Raw genomic sequence first — 19,810 nt, forward strand, 5'->3', positions numbered from 1 at the left:
AAAAAGACACAATAAACCATGAACAAACACAGTCAGTTTAAAAAATAGGTTAGAAAAAGTGGGCAAATTCAATTATAGAAGTAATTAGAAGATATAGGGAAAGGCTGCCTTTTGGGACTGTGCCAGAAAACATGAATTAATATGAGTGAATAGAAAGAACCCATGTAGTAATTAAGAAGCAATCACCTATGGCAATGAGTACCTGAAAACAGGCTGCAAACTATTAATTCAGTGATCAAAAATATTTTTAGATGATTAATATGGCAAAGTTATTTTAAAAGACTAATTTCTAGGAAGATATCAAGACAATAGCACACTATTTGTTCCTCTGGCATTTATATAGCTAATTAAATTTTATAATTTGCAACAACAGTCATTATTATCTGACAAACAGTAAAAGCAATATTTTACTCTTTTTTTTTTTAAACAGTGGCTCTAAAATCAATAAGTTAAATCCAGCTCCTGCTGTCCTCCTGTAAGTGCCTAAGCTTTGATTATTACATTCTTTCAGTGTGCATTTTTCTTATAAGTCTGTGTTTCAGTAATGTTAAGCATTTGAATTAATGTACATGTTCTCAGAGGTTTTATACGTTCCCATACCTGGGCAGGGATTCCACACGCTGTTTAATTTCAACACTATCAAATAAAAGCATTTTAACGTACTATTTGTGTATCAAAGACTTTCCTACTTGGTCAACAGAGGTCTGTTACTTCACTACACACCATTCCTCCTCCTAGAATACAAAGGCACAGACACGTTACAGTGAAGAGTGCTTTACAACACACAGAAGGCTAATGGCTTCTGAAATAGGTGATTATCAGAGCCCCATAGAGCAAGATGAGGGTCTGGCTGGTAATAAATAACCTCGCAATATGAATTATTCTATTTCCACAGCTTTAAGAAAACATACGTTTCATTTGTTGATCAGAAAAGTCTGGAAAATGCTGTCTTTTGGAAATAACAGGGAGCTACTAAAATGAATCAGTGTGTCAGCGGGGAGTTATTGAGCACCTACTAAGGGACTAAGGCACAAAAGAAAATCCTGAAATGCGAACCTTGTAACAAATATTTGTGTGTGTGATTTCCTTTTGGAAGTCAGTAAATAGAAACCCTTGTATGCCATGCCTTAGAAATGCTAGATTTTTAATTACTAAATTTGCTCCTGGATTATTGCTGTATAAATTCAACACTTAAAAAGCAAGATCAAACTAGAAATGCATTGAGAGTCACTATTGCAGAGGACATGGAGGTAAGAAGTATGGATATTTGAGAAGAATAAAAATGAGAGATTTTAACAAGATACCAAATTAAGTAGATATGAGGTCTGCCCAGTTCTTTCATTATCTGTATTTCTCTCACTTTCTTCACATGAACTAGGTGCTTTTGAAAACATGTAAGAGAAGACAGCCTCTAGCAGAGATCTCTCATTCTCTGAGTTTGCTTCACGTTAATTATTAAAATTAAGGCATGACAACAGCAAACAAACAACTCCTCTGTTCGCTAGATGGTGGTGATGACTGAGAGCTCCCCAAGAGGCAGGCAGTTGGGAACTAGTGAAGTGAGTACATCTTAGAGGTGTGGGGTGAGGGGGGCTGCCAGCTGAACAGGACCCACTCACCATGAAATGTTAACGTGTCAATGAAGGGGAAGAGCATGAATGAATCACAAAGGAACTGAAAATGACTCAGCTGGTTGGAGATGGAATTTGGGCACTTTGCCAAAGTAAGGTGTTCAAGGGCAGACACCTTAACACCTAGGGGAAAAAAGGCTGTCCCCTGAATTTGAAAAGAGAAAATATTTTAAAGGAAGAAGACAAGTAGTTTTTTCATCAGAAATAAATTTCTTTCTTCTTTTTCTTCTTTCCTTCTTCCCTTCCATGCTAACATTTTCTGAGTTCCTACTCTTTGCTAGGTGCTGGGTTAGAAATTAAGAAGGAAGAGAGGGAGAATGGAATATAAAGATAAATGAGACACAACCACTCTTTCAAAGTTCTTATTCTAGAGAAAGGACACATGTAGGCACCTATAAGTAAAGAGAGTGAAATAAGTGCAGAAGAGAAGAAGAGGTAAGTAGTAGTGATGGTACAGAGGAAGGGGGCAATTGGCTGGGAGCTAGCATAGATCAAAAAGGGTTTCCATAGAAGAGGTGGCAATTATGCCTATCCTGAAGATAAATAGGCAGACAAGGAAGGGGAATTTCAGCTGGCAGGACTTTATCTTACCCTACCGTAATCTCTTAACTTACTCTTTTCCAAATCAAGGCTCTTTCAGGAAAAGCAAGTAGACAACTGTGATGTGTATATGTAAGGATGGTGATTGTGTATGTGTGGGGGAGGCAAGGGGTGTGAGAAGACAGAACGGGTGGTACAGGGTATCTTTAGAATTTATAATATGTTTTCCTCATATATTAAACTTTTGCCTCTTTCAGGTTAGTATTTTTTTTAAACACACTCTTTTTCAGTGTTTGAATGACATTTGGATCCTGTTTGTTTGGAAAATGTGACTTTCCTATAGCTTTTATGTCATTTTATGTTTAATTTTTAAAATATTTTTAGTTTATTTTTAGCAGGGGAGGTAGTTAGGTTTATTTATTTTTAATTGAGGTACTGGGGATTGAACCCAGGACCTCATGCATGCTAAGCAGGCACTCTACCACTGAATGAAACCCTCCTCACTCCTATAGCCTTTATTTTTAATGTTTGATGGCTTAGTTATTTTTTCCAAAAGTAAGTCTTTTATTCTAGTTTATGGCTTGATGATTCCTGTGGATTATGCTATATTTATACATGCATCCAATTATTCCTTTTTTAATGTATCCTTTCCTTTTCTTGTTAAATAAATATTTAAGTACTTACTACATGATAAACATCCTGCTAGGCATGGTTCATTCTTTCCTTGCTTCTAGCTTGGAAATTATGCCATTTCTAATATGAAACATGGAAGTTATTTAAAATGCACTGATTAAAAGATCAGACTTACGCATATGATTCTATCTTATTCAGCACAGGACATCAAAACTACTTGTGTTCTTGGCTGATATGTTGATCAGTGGAACCATGCATACTGGTCTATTTAGTTCTTTTTGGTGAAGTATAGTTGATTTGCAATGTTTCAGGTGTACAGAAAAGTAATTCAGTTATATGTGTGTGTGTAATATATATAGATATTCTTTTTCAGATTCTTTTCTGTTATAGGTTATTACAAGACAATGAATATAGTTCCCTGTGCTATACAGTAGGTCCTTGTTTATCTACTTTATACATATAGTAGTGTGTATCTGTTAATCCCAAATTCCAATTTATACCCCCCCCTTTCCTCTTTGGTAACCATAGGTTTGTTTTCTATGTCTGTGAGTCTATTTCTGTTTTGTAAATAAGTTCATTTGAATAATGTTTTTAGATTCTACATATAAATAATATTACAATACTTGCCTTTGACTTCACTTAGTATGATAATCTCTAGGTCTATCCACATTGCTGCAAATGGCATTGTTTCATTCTTCTTTATGGCTGAGTAACATTCCATGGCGTGCACGCACGTGTATGTGTGTAGGTATAACATCTTTTTTATTCATTCAGCTGTCGATAGACATTTAGGTTGCTTCTGTGTCTTGGGGATTGTGAACAGTGCTGCTATGAGCATTGGGGAACATGTATCTTTTTGAATTAGAGTTTTCTTCTTTTCCAGATACATGCCCTAGAAGTGGGATTGCTGGATCATATGGTAAGTCTGTTTTTAGTTTTTTAAGGAACCTGCATACTGTTCTTCATAGTGGCTGTACCAATTTACATTCCCACCAACAGTGTCAGAGGGTTCCCTATTTAGTTCTTAAGATGTTTTCAAAGAAGACTATAGAGCATATAGAGCAACAGCCTAGTTAAAGTAACTACAACAGGCTTATCTATAAATGGAGAAGAATTTCCTGGCATAGGTCAGAAGTTTCCTACATACAAAACCAGACTTGTTCACTAGATATATAAAAACTAAGTCTCTATGTCCTTCCAGAGACTAAGAAGAGTAACTATCATGCATGGACATTAATTCATTCAGTGGATTTTTAAAGTAGTACTCTGCTAGGAAGTAGGGATACAAAAATGATTAAAACATGAGTCTTGTCCTTAAGGAACTTACTCCCATAAGTAGTAGATGAGTCAGATAAGTAAATCAATTATTATAATATAACTGATAAGGTATAAGAGTGCAGCATTCTATGAGAGCACAAGAAAGGATATCTAAATTAGATTGGGACAGTGGGGTAAGAGGATAAGATGCTAGAACTGAGTTTTTAGGAACAAGAATTTAATTAGCTAAAGAAGGGAGACAAGGAAAGGTGATGTATAAAATACTATGATGAGCTTGGGAATGTCTTTTGGAAAACTTACAAAGAATTGGCTCCACATTAAGAGAAGAGCGGGCGGGATGGTTAAAGTGTCCCTTGTACAGATCAGGCTTTCTCTGAGGTTGTCAAGGGCCTTGACTCATTTCCTTTTTCTTAACTCCTTTTCTTTTGCCCAAGGTTTTTGGACAGAGCCATATAGAAAGTCTTGTCTGTGGACATTTCAGAATTTGAAAGCTGCCTGTCTAGAGCGTACTGATGGGGTATGTCAAATAGGCATTCATGCCAACGACCTAGGTGAGAGCACAGAGTAACAGTAGTGGATGGGATCACAGCATACTTGTGTTGCCTCTGGAAGTTGTTTACGTCTGTGGAAATGGTTTCTTTTGTCTGAATTCAGGACCTTGAATAGGCTAGCTTGTTGCAAGGACCTCAGAATGTTTTCTACGTGAAGCATATCAAGAAAGGGAGTCAAGATAATTCTCAGGATTAGCTCTAGAGTATCACATGTTAAAGGTGTTTATTAGAAATGTCCACTTATTAAAAAAATTTTTTAAACCAAATTCTCTGCCTTTCAGGAATCAGCTTAATTGACTTTTTTTTCTGGAGAAGCTTTGCCTAACTTTGTGTATTAGGTCATGTCCCTGTGATGTATGCTTTCTCAGTATCCTGCAGTTTTCCTTTGTCATACTTAGGCATCACCCCAATTAAATACTGAATTATGCAATCAATGCTTTCACAGCAGACTCTAAGTAGAATGTTAGCTTCACGAGGGCAGGAACTGGGTTTTATGCTGCTTTACCTATAACACCTAGCAGCATTCCTGGTTCATAGCAGGCACTCAATACATATTTTTTGAATGATTCATTTACTCGTTATCCCAATTCCAGTGCAAGTTGAATGCAACAAGTTGAAGTGTAGCAGAGCTGCTAATAAGTAAAGCCAGATCTGTAGTTCCTAGAACTAACTGGAACTCCCAGAAGTCTCTCAGAACTGACACTAGCTTCTTGGAGAGTTCAAATGATGGCCTGGGGTTACCTCCTTTTACTGCTCCACCTAGCCTCTCCCCATGGTATTTTGGCTCAAAACTAATCCAGCACCTTCCCATTCATCTGTGTCAGTGACTTGTTATTACTACTTGTTTTCCTTAGGCCACAGCTTCCTTCACTACTAAGTGCCAAATATGCTGTGCCAAGCACTTGGGATAAAAGCATGAACAGGCATGGACCTGACCTCAGGAGAGCAGGAGGCTGCCATGGAGTGGCAAGATTGGAGCAGGCCTCATCTGTCTCCAGGGAACCACAGCCTGTAATTATATTATAAGACCATTGCCCTTTTAGCTTGAAAGGATTTTCTCTCTGTTAAAATGCATATTGCCCTGGAAATCATAACTCTTTTTAGCTGTTATTAACCACTTTTACCTTCATATGAATGAAGGGTCAAAGAGCAGGTTTTGGCCCAGAGGGTAGAGGGACAGAGAAAAGGTCTTTGGGAGTGTGAGAGGAAGAGGGACAGGAGTGCCAGTAGCTGGGAAAGGCGTAAAAATGAAATAGCCGGAGCAACAGCAGCTAGTACATAATAAGACATGAGGCAATGCTTGATGAGTAAATCAACTGCTTTCTTCACATTGGTTGAGGGCAGGTTCTACCTGAGGCTGTTTCTTTAGGTAGCTAGCAATTTCTGGTTGAGAAGAAGTTTACCACATAGGAAACAGATGGCTCTAGCTGTTTGGCATGGATGCCAAATCTCAATTACACCCACACTCTAGGACTTCACAGGGAGAACATACAAAATGTATTTTTTTCTTTTTTTTTTCTACCACCATGAATTCAAGAGGATTTCCATTTTCAGAACTGTTTTTAGACAGATTCATACCCTGTTTTCAAAGGTTCCATGTAAGCTTGAGCTTAGATGCATATGCTGGGTTCTCTAAGTTATTCCAAACATTTTTTTTTTAAATCAAATAAACTCCAATAGATTTAAATTGGCCATGAGAACTAGTGATGCTGTTTCAAAAGAGGACAGATACCATCCTGGTGTCTGAACACTAAGATTCTTTTCTATGTCTGTGAGTATAATGCTTACTTACACATACTAGCAAAGAACACAATTAGCATACTAATTTGATTCTCTACCTAAAGAATGAAAGATTCCTTTGACACAGACAGCTGTCCATGGATAGCTGTGGTGACCCTTGGTCAGTTTTCCATCTGTCTTGGAGTAAAAAGTCCAGACTTAGACACACATTAGTTGTATGACCTTGGGCAGCCTTCTTTTGTTGCTGTTTCTCAGTATCTTCACCTGTAAAATGGAAGTACATCTAATACCTGCCTCATGGGGCCGTAGTAAGAATCAAGTGAGCACCTTGCCCACAACAGACATGCCATATTATTTTTTTTAAACTCTGGTCTGAATCTGTGTATTCTGAGGAAGTCTGTAGTAGGTCCAGGACTCTCTACTTCTACCTGCCTCTAAAGAGAGGGAGGTAGAGAAAGATTTTACTGAAACAATTTGGAGAGAATTCTACAGCCATGCAAAAGTCACTACTTCCTTTTGCCTTGTCTCCCAGGGATATAAGGCCCCAAGGATAGAGACAGGGAATGACTGCTGTCTGGGAATGTCTTAGGCCCATCTCCAGGATCATTGGCAGCTCTTAGGTCATCAGGTTGACAAATCTAAATAACACCAATTATAACTGCAGGATCATAATTTCTTGGTATCTCCCTATACTGAACTACGTTGTCTGCCCTTTTCCCTTCTTTAGACCAGTGGGTCTCAATCTTGGTTACACACTGGAATCACTTGGGGAGCTTTAAAAATTACTGATGCCTGGGTCTCATTCTCAGAGATTCTGATTTAACTTGTCTGGGGTATAGTGTCAGTATTGGCCTTTTTAAAAGCTCTCCAGAAAATCATTGCATTTTGCACACTGGAAATTTCAAAAATAATTTTTTCAGTGTAAAGTCCAACTTAACACACACCAATAATACAGTTAATAACAGGACAGAAATTGAGTCATGGTGCATAAAATTAATTTCATACTGTTAACAATATTTTGATATCTTAAGCTTATTTAAAACCTACTTTAATGTAAACACCCTCTGTCCCATCCTGACCCATAAACTTGAGGCTGTTGAGCCAACTCGGTGTGAGGGACACCAGGCTGGAAGAAGCAGAGTGGTACGATGTGGTCTTGTCATTCGCTGAAAGATTCCTAAGAGCCAGTGCTAGCTGAGAGTGCCCTCTTGCATCTCGGGTTAGCTCCAGGGGTCCAAGGATCTCTTCTCACTTATTAGCTCTGCCAGTTTGGATGCTAGTTTCACTAAATGGGTATTTTTTCAACCCCAGTGTTAGGAGACTCTGGTGTGTCTTGATCAGCTGTGACAGATATGTTACAAGAAATGTGAAATAATAATAAAATTCTGGGGTTTAAGAATTAAGGATTCCAGCAAACTCAAGGTTATCCTTGTAACAGCATTATTTTCACTCACTTGCACTCCAGTACGCTGTCCTGAATGGGAGAACATGGTGGAGTTACAATTACTGTGGGGGACTGTCATTTGACATGAGTGTCCCTGTGGAACAAAGGTTGGGTTTTGCAAAATCCAGTCTCCCAAGTCAAAGGAGTTCCTCACTGGGCCTCAAGTTTGCAGTAGTGCATATTAATGGGGGTAGCTGGGAGAGCCGGACAAAGGGGCCTCTCTGTGTTATGGTGCCCAGTCTCTTTTTTGAGGACAGAGGGAACCTTGTTTTCTTACATTGGAGAAGGAAGCTTGTGTATAAGGTCACACCTTAAGCATCTCTGAACTGAAAATGGAAAAAAATGTCTTAGGTAATTCTGCCAGTCTTTTCTCATTACAAAAATCAGTATATAAACATGTCAAATGTAAACACAATATTTTTAGAAGAAATAAAGACAAAAGTATTATGTACTTAGGGGATTCTCGTGATATTTGGAGTAATTATTATCTGACCAGTACTTTAATGTTTTCTGCTGAAGATGAAGGAATGGGGTACTTCATTTAGCTTTTTCATTTGCTAGCTCAACTTGCTAGTTACATAAAAAGGGAAACTACCAGTTAGGTAATTTAGATCAACACTTTGATTTTTTTTTTTTCCCCTTTTCGAGGTTCCTGAGCAGAAGGGAAAATGAGGCTTGAAGATTGGAGAAGGGGAGAAATATGGTAAGCACTCAGTAAGTAATTGTGGGTGGTTGAGATGATGATAATGTTAGATTCCCTCTTGAGAAATGTTTTCAAAGCACTGAAGTGCAGAGGGAACATATTACTTGGGTTTTTAAGACTACTGAGCTATTTGAAGTATTATTTATGACTTTTTGTGCTTAGAGTTATTTTTTTTCTAGTAAGGAATTTTGAATGCAAGGTAAAGGGAGAGGGATTTATGATGAGCTTAGTGTACTTGAAGTTAAATTACCTGGATCTTGTTTTAATTTTCCTTGTTTATAACATGTAACTTAATTGTTCTATAGTTTGGTGCTTTAACTTACTAGTGAGTAATATGCATGGAGTCCTTTGAGTTAAATGGACAAAGTGTCAAATAAATTTAAGATCTTACTTTATTTTACAGTATAATTGGTCAAATTGGGCAAATAACTTAAAATATATGTTGAGGGTTAGATTCCTCGTGGTCTACGGCAAGTGAAGTAAAGGGCTTTCAGACTTAAAGTCCAAGTGTGATGGATTCCTATTACTATCTTATTACTACCAATACTACTTACTGGTAACAAAAAGTTTCAGAAAAGTCATGAACATAGCTTAAGAATGAGTTGCTTACTGAGAGGAATTTTTTTTGGTGGGAGTGAACTTCCCTAATCTTTCAAAGCAGACACTACCCTGACTTCCCACAACACATTCCACTAGGCTGCTTCTTGAGACAGAAGTCTGCAAGGACTGGTCTGACACATGGCATTTACTGCACTGCTTGTGTTAAAACGTGATATTTTCCTTTCCTTCCGGCTCTTGCTCTTTGTTTTACACTGCTATTTATTTCACATTGCTTTTTATTTTACAGTGACCCCAGCCTATGAGTGGCAGTGTATGAAATCTCGGTTTTTTCATTCTGCAGATCATTTCTGGCTCTGTGGTTTTAGATCTATCACTGTTTACTGAGCTTTTATTGTCATTAGAGACAGCTTTGCATTTTAATAAAGTTTCCAATCCTCTAGGACCCTCTCCCCTGAAACAGCTCCAGCTCCCCAGGGCTGCTGAAGAGTTGAGCAGAGAGAGCAGAAGCTTTTGTGGACAGTGATGCTGATGGCAGATAACTCCAGCTGTCATTACAAGATCATCCAGATAAGGGGGGACAATCAAGTAGGGCTTACAGTCCACTTGAGTTTTTCTGATTGTAAAACCAGCCATTTTTCAATTTAAATAATTTAAGGATTCCAGCTTCTCTATACTCTAAGGCTCATTTAGCCTCTTATTAGCTAACTGTTTCTCCAGTTCAAGAGGTGGAAGGAAAGAGTGCAGATTTTTTGTTATTGTTAATTCACAGCAGTGGGTAGTGGTGTGTAAATAAAAAATAAGCCAAACAAATTTGATGAGAAGAGAGAATAGAAATCCATACAAGTAATCATAATTGATTTTTAAAAAGTTAATTAAAAGGAATAAAAAGGGACAAGTACTGCATGGCCTAGCATATTATCAATAGGCAAGTGACAGAGGGAAGAATGAATTAGAAAACTGATTCGCAGCTAACTAGAAGAAGAAAATAGACCAACACAGCTGTTAATTTTAACTTGAAAATCCCAAATTCTTTTCGAAGTTCTTTCCTTATAGTATCTGACAATGATCTTATCTCACATTATTCCCGTCGAAGGAAATGCTGGGAAGAGTAGGAGGGAAATAACAAAATGAAGTTATAATATCCCAGAGGATTCAGCTCAGAACCGATTTACAGAACTATTTGTGACATACCAATGACAGAAAATACAGCTAAGAAACCATAGTTTGCATAAGGTCTTCCTTTTTTTCTCTTTTAGTTGTAAGTCTTTTTTTTTTTCCTACTAAATTCTGCAACCTTTCCTTCTTCCTAAACCTCTGCGACCAAAGGCCAGCAACCTACAATATTTATTTTCAAGTAGTATATACAGGAGCTACCCCTCAAGTCACTTACTTCCATACAAGAAAATAGGGCATGAAGGAACTAATAAGAAGGAGAGGCTCTTCTTGAAACTTTCAAGAGCGCCTTTTGGTAGGACCACATCTAATATTTTTGTGTAGGCATTCCAGGGATGGGACAGTTCTGGAGAACCATATGCTGGCTATGCCCGTGGGCCTGTCTTTTCCTGTGCTTAGGAGACACCTTCTGTTCAGATGAAGACACAGATTCCCCAGCATAAGGGTCAGAGCCTGAATAAGAAGGCTGGTTAGCTAATTAGGGAAAGTATTTCCTGACAGAGGTAGGGCCTGTGGTTACCACCAAGAGTTAAATCTGAGATATGCTTTGAATTATTAGAAAGACAGTGGTGGCATGCAGACTGTCGAACAAACAAGGTCTTCAGCTGACACTTAAAAGGAATCATCTTAAATAGAAGGTAACATCAATAGCTGAAGAGTTACAATAGGAAGAGAGAGCAGGAATTATTGGGCTGTCTTCCTTCCTCCCTTCCTTCCTTCTTTCCTTCATTCCTTCCTTCCTTTTCCTTTCTTCCTTCCTTTCCTTCCTATCTCCCTCTTTCTAAACAGTAGCAGCCCATCTTTGGATTACTAGAAGATTACCATGGATGTAACTGTTGAAGCATAAGTAGACCTCAGGAAAATATGGCATATCTCTATTCAAAGAACATACTGTAAACTTCCGGACTGATGTTCTATTTTTTTTCTTTCCTTCTCTCATTTTAGAATTAGGGAAAACAAAACAAACATAGCCAGATGAACTATGAGTGCCAGAGACAGCTAAAATTACTTGTGCTTCCTGGTTTTGGTTTTTTTTTTTCCTTTTCTTTTTAAGACGCTAGAGCTCTTGCAGCAGTTTCTTTCCTGGACTGTAAGCTCGGTAAGGTCAGGGGCCTGATTGATTTGCTTATTACTGTATGCCTAGCATTTAGCACTGTGCCTAAATATTTGTTGAGTGATTAAATTAATAGCGTGTCCATTAACATCCCATCCACAAAATGAGGATAAAGAATTGGTAAATACAGAACCAAACATAAATAACATAAACGTTACCTTATAGGGCTGTCTTTGTGTGAGTGTGTGAAAGGTCTATTAGAGGAGAATTTCCCAGAATGTGTTCAACAAAACATTAGCCCTGAGGAATAAAAATAGATTTTTTTAATGCAAAATAGATGGGGAAAGTCTATGAAAAATTGTTTAGGATACTCTAAATTATACAAAGTTAAAAAAGATCTTTATAATATGATTTGTCAGTTTTTCAAATCCAAATTTTTATTGTAAATGTCCTAGAGAGGGACATAGCATGCTAAATTTCCAAAGATTGTTTGACCGTGTTTTTCCTTTACTTGGCACATGTCACAGGAAAGTATTCCACAAAACATGCTTTGGGAAGAGTAGCATCTTAATTCAGCTTCACTTTCTTTAATTCTCTTTCTTTTCAATTTAAGTCATAATAATTAATTTTTTCCACTGTGCAAGATACGCCTAAGCACAAAAATGTGAAAACAGTTAACACTACTGAACTTCACACTTAAAATTTACCATCTTATCTGTTTTTGTGTTCTGTGTTCTTTAACCACAATTAAAAATTTAAAAATAATACTCTCCAAATATTACTTTACTAAGTAATAGATGAGTCAGTATTTTACCCAAGGGCTGCAATAATGCACCAAAATTTAATAGTATTGCCAAATAAAGGGCTTGATTTTGGTCTACAGCATATTACTCAATTGCATTACCTACCTTGATATTGAATCCTTTGTAAGTGTCTTGATTTTGAACATTGGGCTATGGATCTCTTAGTGTGTGTTTTTAATAATATTGCTTAGAATGACTACAAAAAAACCCACGCTGTGTAGGGAAAGTTTATGGTAGTTTAGCAGAGTGAGCATAAGACTAAGGGATAAGAGAATGGGTTCCAAAAATTGACGTTGTCACTGACTCAGAGAGCCAGTTTAAGTAAATCCTGCTTTCCTTATCTATAAGGTAGCCTCAGTCAGTAATTTTCTACTTTTCCCCTCCAGCATGGCATTCCCAACTTACATGGAACTCTAAAAGACGCAGCAGATAAAGGCAAGAGGTAAGAAGTTACTTGGTCTCCCTTCCCCCACGGCCCTGAGTATCCCCAAAGAGCTAAAAGCTCAAGGGAACAGTTTGAAATCACGAGGCTAGATAACCTTTTGGGTTCTTTCCAAGTCTTACTTCTGCCACTAGGAGTAAGACTGAGGTAGAAAAGGTTTGTATCCATTTTACAGCCTGTGAACCCCTGTATGTAATTTTATACAGACCTACACAGCACACAGCATTCAGCTAATACAGAATATAGAATACTGCCACACCACATGTGGCAAGCACCCTTTGAATTTCAACATATATTTTAGATTAAAAAATAAAATAAGAAAACCATTACCAGAAGGTACTCTTCTCTCAGTCACTTTATGGATACACTTCAAAATATAGACTTGATGGTGAATTAAAATTGAATGCAAATATTGTCACTGAGAAGTTGTCCATTTATACAGTTTTCTAAGACTCTTTTAGTTTTTAATGGGCAAGGTTTTGCTAAAAACAAGAAGTGTTAATTACATAAATATGCGTATTCTTTTCAAAGCATTACACTATATTATGGTTAAAAAACAATAGAGAAGTGAATGCAGAAATACTTCAACAGAAATACTGTTTCTTGAACAGCCTTTAAAATTATGACATGTTTATTGGGAGAATGCATTACTCACGACAGGGTTACAAAAGCAATATTAACCTTGAAATTTAATAGCAAAGTCAGACATTAAAGATCAGTACCACACGTGGTGACAGAGGTACTTTTGTTTAGATTGTACATAGGATAAGACAGATATTTAATGCTACATTAAGATGTAGGTAAATAAAGGGTCCTTTAGAAGATTCATAACACATGCATCATGATTTTTAGCAGATTGTGCTAAAGATAGAATTCTTAGAAATGAAAAACCTTGTGCTTTATTTTGCTTCTGTTATTCTGGATACTGTTGCTTTTGTAATTTTGTACAGAGTGTCAGACATTAAATTTGCCATTAAATATATATATATCTATCTATCTTTTGAAGGCAGGCATTTGTTACATTGACAAATTACCAAACACTTTAGTTGTATCTAATGTGTGACTAATGAGTTTTTGTAATCTATAATCAGTGAGGATGTTTGCTTCTGCAAAAAATATAATTTATCCAAAAATAGCATTGATATTAAGTCAAGAACTACAAAGTAGTGGTTAAAAATGTGTGATGAAATACACTATAAAATTGCACTTACCATCAAATGCAAGTTTGATTGATTTAGAGAATTTTTTTTCCTGAAATGTATGTTACTATAGGTTTATCACATAATATATTATTTGCCTAATCATGCAATGTTGATGATTAAAAGATTCATGTTTTAAATTTCATTGTTTTTATAACCCTAAGATATTTCATTAAAATCTCTCATAGAATGTTTACTTATTTTAGAGAACGCTAGCTTGAGACATATTAAAAAATAAAGGTCAAAAGTCATAAAGGATAATAGCTGATGGTTTTGATAATGCTAATTATATATTACTGAGAATAAAGGTAGAAAAGGAAATATGAATACTAAAGGAAGATAAACATCCCAATGCTGGATTGAAAAAAAATAATGAAAAAACTCTTAAAATGTCTTTGTACTTTACTGTCATAATTCAAAGACATAATGAAGCCTGAATTAAAAATGTCAGTTTCTGTGAGTGTTGATAACTTGGTTCTTTGTTGGGCAAGTCAAAATGTGTCTGTTTGATAGGCAAAAATGACAGACTAAAAATGGGAGAAGTTGGATCTAAAAAAAGAAACACACACACACACACACATACACGCACACACGACTTTAAAAAAGGTCCATAATGTACTTGAAGGAGAAGACCTGTAGGGTAGGAGGCAATATCTTTAGGAAGTCACCGAGCAGCACTAAAAGGCAATGTCCATGGCCAATCAAAACGATTTCTGTGACTGCTGGGGCTCTTGCATCTCCGTCTTTACACTAGACTGGAAACCCTTTGTACTAATTACCAGACTGTACCAGATTTTCTGGTTCAGTTCAATCCTATAATTGACTGACAGTGATGGGCAAGGAAGGGGAAAAATTCAGGCTCACCACTGCAAGCAGAGGGTCAGAAATGGTTTCACAGAGAGCTGGTCACAGCCTGGCACTAAAAGCAAGGTTAAGCAAGCATCATCAGCACTTTCTTCTAATTCTCAAGTTAAAAAGGAAACAAGGAAGAAAAAACAACAGTCCAGGCTGTTCTCATCTTACAGACCAGTTCTTGGCATGCAACCATTTTACATAAAATAAATGGAGAATAACTTCAAGTGTAAATGGTAATCCTAGATGTCACTGATTTTTATTTTGCTTTTGGAAAGTAGATATAGGTTTGTCTCCAAAACTCAAATAGGGTCATCGTGCTAAAGTTAAACAGTTTTTTGTTTATTTACAGAAATCAGAAAAAACAATGCTGTTGTTTCATTCCTAGTACTCAAAAATTATTAAAGTGCAAGCCATATTTAGAAAGCCTGTGGTAGGTTACATAATCAAAGTTAAGCATTTGAAAGCATCGTAATTCTCCTTTGCTTGTTTGTAATTCACTGATTTACATTTACTGTGTATCCTTAACAATAAAATAGCTGTCCATGAATCCATACTTTTAAAAATGAAAGTCTGAATAATAATTTACATGAACTTATAGTTAATGCATTAAAAAAACAGAACACATTGAGCACTGGATTAAAAAGACTTAGTCGGCTGACCATCATTTGTTATTTGGTTAGAACTGTTCTCCACCCACTTTATTTCTACCCCAAAGAGCAACTCCAGCTTTAGCTACGCCAAACATCAAAAACGCAGGTGCCAGAATCAGGTCAAAGTGAGACTCAGGCCCTTCGGTAGGCAAGTGAGAATTATGTGCTATCATGTTGAGGTCAATTGACTTGAAATTTAATCACAGGTTAAGCCCCCTTTCTTTCCAGGCTAAGGAGTAAGCAACACCTGTGCCAGCAGCGGCTCACATTGCAGTTGACATAGCAGCCAGTTCAATTTTTAGTTACAAGTCAATTACTTACTGGAATAGAAAGGGAACATTTCATTCATTCCATGGATGGTCACTTTTCCGGAGAAACCTGTCAGGCTTTCTTTCTCCAAAAAAGAAGAAGAGAGAATAAAAAGTAAAAGTTAAAAATAAGTGATACGCTACAAAGTTCTAGAGCTAGGCCAGCACGCTACAGCAGAGAAGTTGTGCAAATAGCTTACCTTCCACATACTGAACAGAGCTGTCTTGTAAATGAGGCCTATCCCAGCTGATAAGTCCTGGGACCTTCCTCATCAGAGAATCAAAACAGGTGAAATGATAATAGATGATCTACACCTGAGGAGAGGGCCAGCTGACTGTATGAAAGGAGAGAGCAAATGAGTAAACTGTCTTCCCCAGCTACAGTCAGCCCTGGTGCAAGGGGAGTTTCAAATGCACTGGCTATAGACTTTTGTCCAAAGCTGTGGTTCTTTTTTTTTCCTTTTTTTTTTTCTTCTTTCTTTCTTTTCTTTTCTTTCTTTTTTTTTCCTTAGTGAAGCTAGATTAGTTCATACAAAACTCAACAATACAGCACTGAAACCCATTGTTGATATTCAACATTTTTCACATAGCGGAACAGAATAGACAATACGGTATCTAGGAAACCACGGGCTGGATTACAAACTGATGATATCTCATCCTTCTGGGGGCCTGTAATCCTTTTTATTACCTACCACAGTAAAAAAAAAAAAAAAAAGAAAAATCACTGTGTGTGTGGGGAAACTCTTTCAGAATAAATCAGTATCATTGCTATTCTTAGGTAAATAGGATAAAGTAAAATGAAATCTTGCTTATAATACTAAATCTCAAAGTGCTGTTTGCCTTTTATGCAAGTGAATGATTTTAAAACTTCTCTTCACCTTTATGTGGGCTTCTATAGGTTTAAAAAATCAAATTATCTGTAGATGTTTGCTTAATAACTGTTCAAAATAAACTTGGACTTCCAATTTCTTGTGATAAATACCTGGAAAGTTCTTTATTTCAAAACGCCCAATATTGAAACTAAGGCATGAGTACAAAGTAATTTTCATTAATTTATTCTAAAATACATGTGTTGGGTTATTAGTATGCTATATTTGTTTTCTCCACTAAGAACACACTGAAATTCAAGATTTTGGGGGCTAACTTACCTGATATCTAGTTCAATAATTTATTTTTTTACTTTTTAACTCCATGACTTTTTAATTTTTCATTTTTAAAAATACATTTCCTGATTATGTGTAACTGCAAAGCCATTCTTTGCAAGGAAGTTATGCCTATTAACCTTTTTGAAAGTCTAGTCCAATCCTTTTTTAAAATGCAATCCAGTTCCCATACTTTTCTTAAGCCTCCAAATGTCTAGGTAGCCACAGAAGTGATTGTTCCTACCAGTTTCTTTTCATCACTTCTGCAATTGACCAATTGACAACTGATTGATGGTTATCTTTTCACTTCAACAATGAAAGCAATTACCATCACTATAGCTATGTACAGTAAATGCCTCCAGAGTAAATTACATGATTCTAAAATTCTCCTTAGCTCACTTAGTAAAACATCAACACAAAAAAGTTTCTTTTTGCACCTCCTTTCCTGTACCACAGATTTGGCCTTTTCTGTCAGCTGTAAAAAAAAGAACTTGACAGCTTCTTTAAAAAGAGGAGTATAAAGGAACTTGAATAAAGGATGGCACTGGGCCTGTCTCAAGCAAGTGGCCATTCTTTGCACTTGGAAAAAAATTAGGCATGTCAGCACAGATAAGCCCTATAAGAACACTCTAAAGACTATTCCCAGTGACCTTGAGATTCTCTCTCCTTCCCTAACCATTCCCGAACATCAGAGTGACAACACAGATTCTGAACACGGATTTGCCAACTGATTTTGAGTAGATGGTGTTTCTCACTGTAAAGGAAACATCCTTAAATTTTTAAACTCCCTCACTGCACTGCAGAGGCTCCCCTGCTCTTTCTAAAAGTGCTCAAACAAGTGCTATTATGCGGGTGTCACACTCATCCATTATGATATGTTGATGGACAAGAGCTTTAAACTCCACCCCCAAATCTAAACTTACTGTAAATGTGTATTTTATTCTCACATGAAAGCCCTGAATCTAGTCAAGGAAGGGTATTCAAGGCTTTTTTTTTCTATCCCTATGTAATTAAAGTCATTTTTTTTCCTGGTGAAGTAAATATGCTGTTATGAAAGATTGGACTGATCTCCTCTCTTATTCCGCTCCCACCCCCCTTTAAGTTCATGTTTTAAAAGTGAAAAACACATCCAAATAGACAAGAAACAAGATTTCTCACTATTTCCCTTGAGGTCTTAGATCCAAAAAGTTCATTCTACTGAATATCACAAGGTAAACTGAACCATAGTTGTGTTGTCTAGAACGACGTGGTACTAGTTGGGAAATTTTTCCACTCTAGCAATGTTAGCAAGTTATATAGCAGTGAAAGAAAGTGCTGTGTATATTTATTCACTGCCAACTCTACCTAGGACTTGGGCTAGTTTTCTGATAATTCTGGCCTCAGTTGTTTAATCAGACAATAAGATTTTGTTAAATACAAACTTTATGTCCCAGAGTGGGTAAGCTCTGTAATGTATGAGAAATAAGAGATAAGATCCTGCCTAGCAGAAATGGGTTATGTACATGGGGAAATAGGATAGATAGTAGGAAATAGCTGCTGAATGAAACATAATGTGCATGTTATATAGGTACACATATGACAGCATGATATATTGTCATATATCAATGACGCTACATAAATTTTGTTTAAACAGCTCCTCATTTTCCATATTACCTTTTCTATATTTGTCAGTGATTTTATTATTCAGATATCCCAGATGACATTCATGACATGTCACTTTTATATCTGTACACTTGCTCCCCAAAGACCTACGTACTATTCTAGAACTATAGCAGGTCATATCTGCATTTACAAAACTGCTTTCCAGGTGATCTGATCTGCCTTCTTTACCTACAACATCATTGTTGGATGTCCTCCACCTCTGCTTTTACTGTGTTACACACACCTTGGTTTCAGAACCTATAATGGCCCTTTTGTTCATGTGTATTGCACAAAATCCTTGGAACTTCCAAGTTCAAGGAACTGCCTTGCTTAGTTACCAGGGCTTTGCAAGATCTAGTTCTAAGGTAGCACCTCTCCAACCTTATTTCCCATCAATCAACTTACTATTTAATAATCGTATATCTTACTATTACATACAGGCCTAGGTGCATACCAAGCTGTTCCATCTTTTATCCTCATCTTCTGTATTCAAGGTCCAAATAAACCATAGTCCACTTATGAATCATTCCCCGCAGTGGTAGCTTACGTACTTCTGTCCTCTAATGTCAGTTTCATTTATTATTGACTTTGATGCACATCTGGCCCCCTTTGAATGTCACCCTCTTTACTAAGATTTCCTTATCAATTCAAATAAAATTTAATATCTTCTTCTACTGTGCCCCATTGTTCTTGGCACACACCTTTATTATAATACACATTATCTTGGATTGTATTTGCCTATCATTTTCCCCAAGTGGAACTTAGGAAAGAAACTGTATTGTATGTATATTTTTAAATCCAGTCACTGGCATATAGATGCTCAGTAAATGACTATCCAATAAAGACAGTCCTCACTCCTAAGGAACTCTCAATTCAGGGCGGAGTTTATATTAGTTGTGAGATTAAGATGGCAGCTGAATACTTAAGTAAAAAGGATGGGCAGTTGGAAAGATCAGCTGTTCCTTTCAAAAGTAAACTGAATTTTTAAAGTAAATATTTAAATGTTTGGGTAATGAAATCTGTATCAAAGGCAATATAATGGAACATGGATATTTCCTATAGAAACATAGTTGCATTTTAGATCAGTCCACAGATTGCCTTCTTGGTCCATAACCTACCAAGCTGTAGCCATTTATTAAACATTTGCTAGTTTGAAGCATTGTAATAAGTACATCACATAAATTTAGTTCTCAGGATTACCTTATGAAGTAACTATTTCCACTGCTATTTTACAGAAAGGAAGTTTGGACTTAGGTTAACTGAATCTCTCAAGGATACTTGGAACCAGTTCTGTCTGGCTCTGTGCTTTACATTGTTTAAAACTGACTTTCATGGTGTGGATGGTATTATTCCTTAGTGATTTTGGGAGTCTGTATATGATAAATATGGGAGAGGAAAAGAAAGGAAGAAAGTTTTCTATTTCTTTGTTACATAACCTATCTGAAATATTACTGTTAAAAAC

General features: G+C 36.6%; 1 long non-coding RNA gene across 9 annotated transcripts in view; it reads left to right on the forward strand.

Moving 5' to 3' along the window:
* The window catches only part of LOC106729723, an 85,618-nt gene that overhangs the window by 24,163 nt on the left and 41,645 nt on the right, over positions 1–19,810 (forward strand). For 7 of the 9 annotated variants that reach the window (XR_004321426.1, XR_004321427.1, XR_004321425.1 and 4 more), the window contains 6 exons: positions 431–475; positions 3,688–3,723; positions 4,517–4,599; positions 5,488–5,644; positions 8,466–8,520; positions 12,498–12,553. This is a non-coding gene — a long non-coding RNA (uncharacterized LOC106729723). The remainder of the gene's footprint in view (positions 1–430; positions 476–3,687; positions 3,724–4,516; positions 4,600–5,487; positions 5,645–8,465; positions 8,521–12,497; positions 12,554–19,810) is intronic. The other 2 variants (XR_004321430.1, XR_001366136.2) reach the window with 2 other exon arrangements.

The sequence above is a fragment of the Camelus ferus genome, chromosome 1 (assembly GCF_009834535.1).
Source record: "Camelus ferus isolate YT-003-E chromosome 1, BCGSAC_Cfer_1.0, whole genome shotgun sequence".
Lineage (NCBI taxonomy): Eukaryota > Metazoa > Chordata > Mammalia > Artiodactyla > Camelidae > Camelus > Camelus ferus.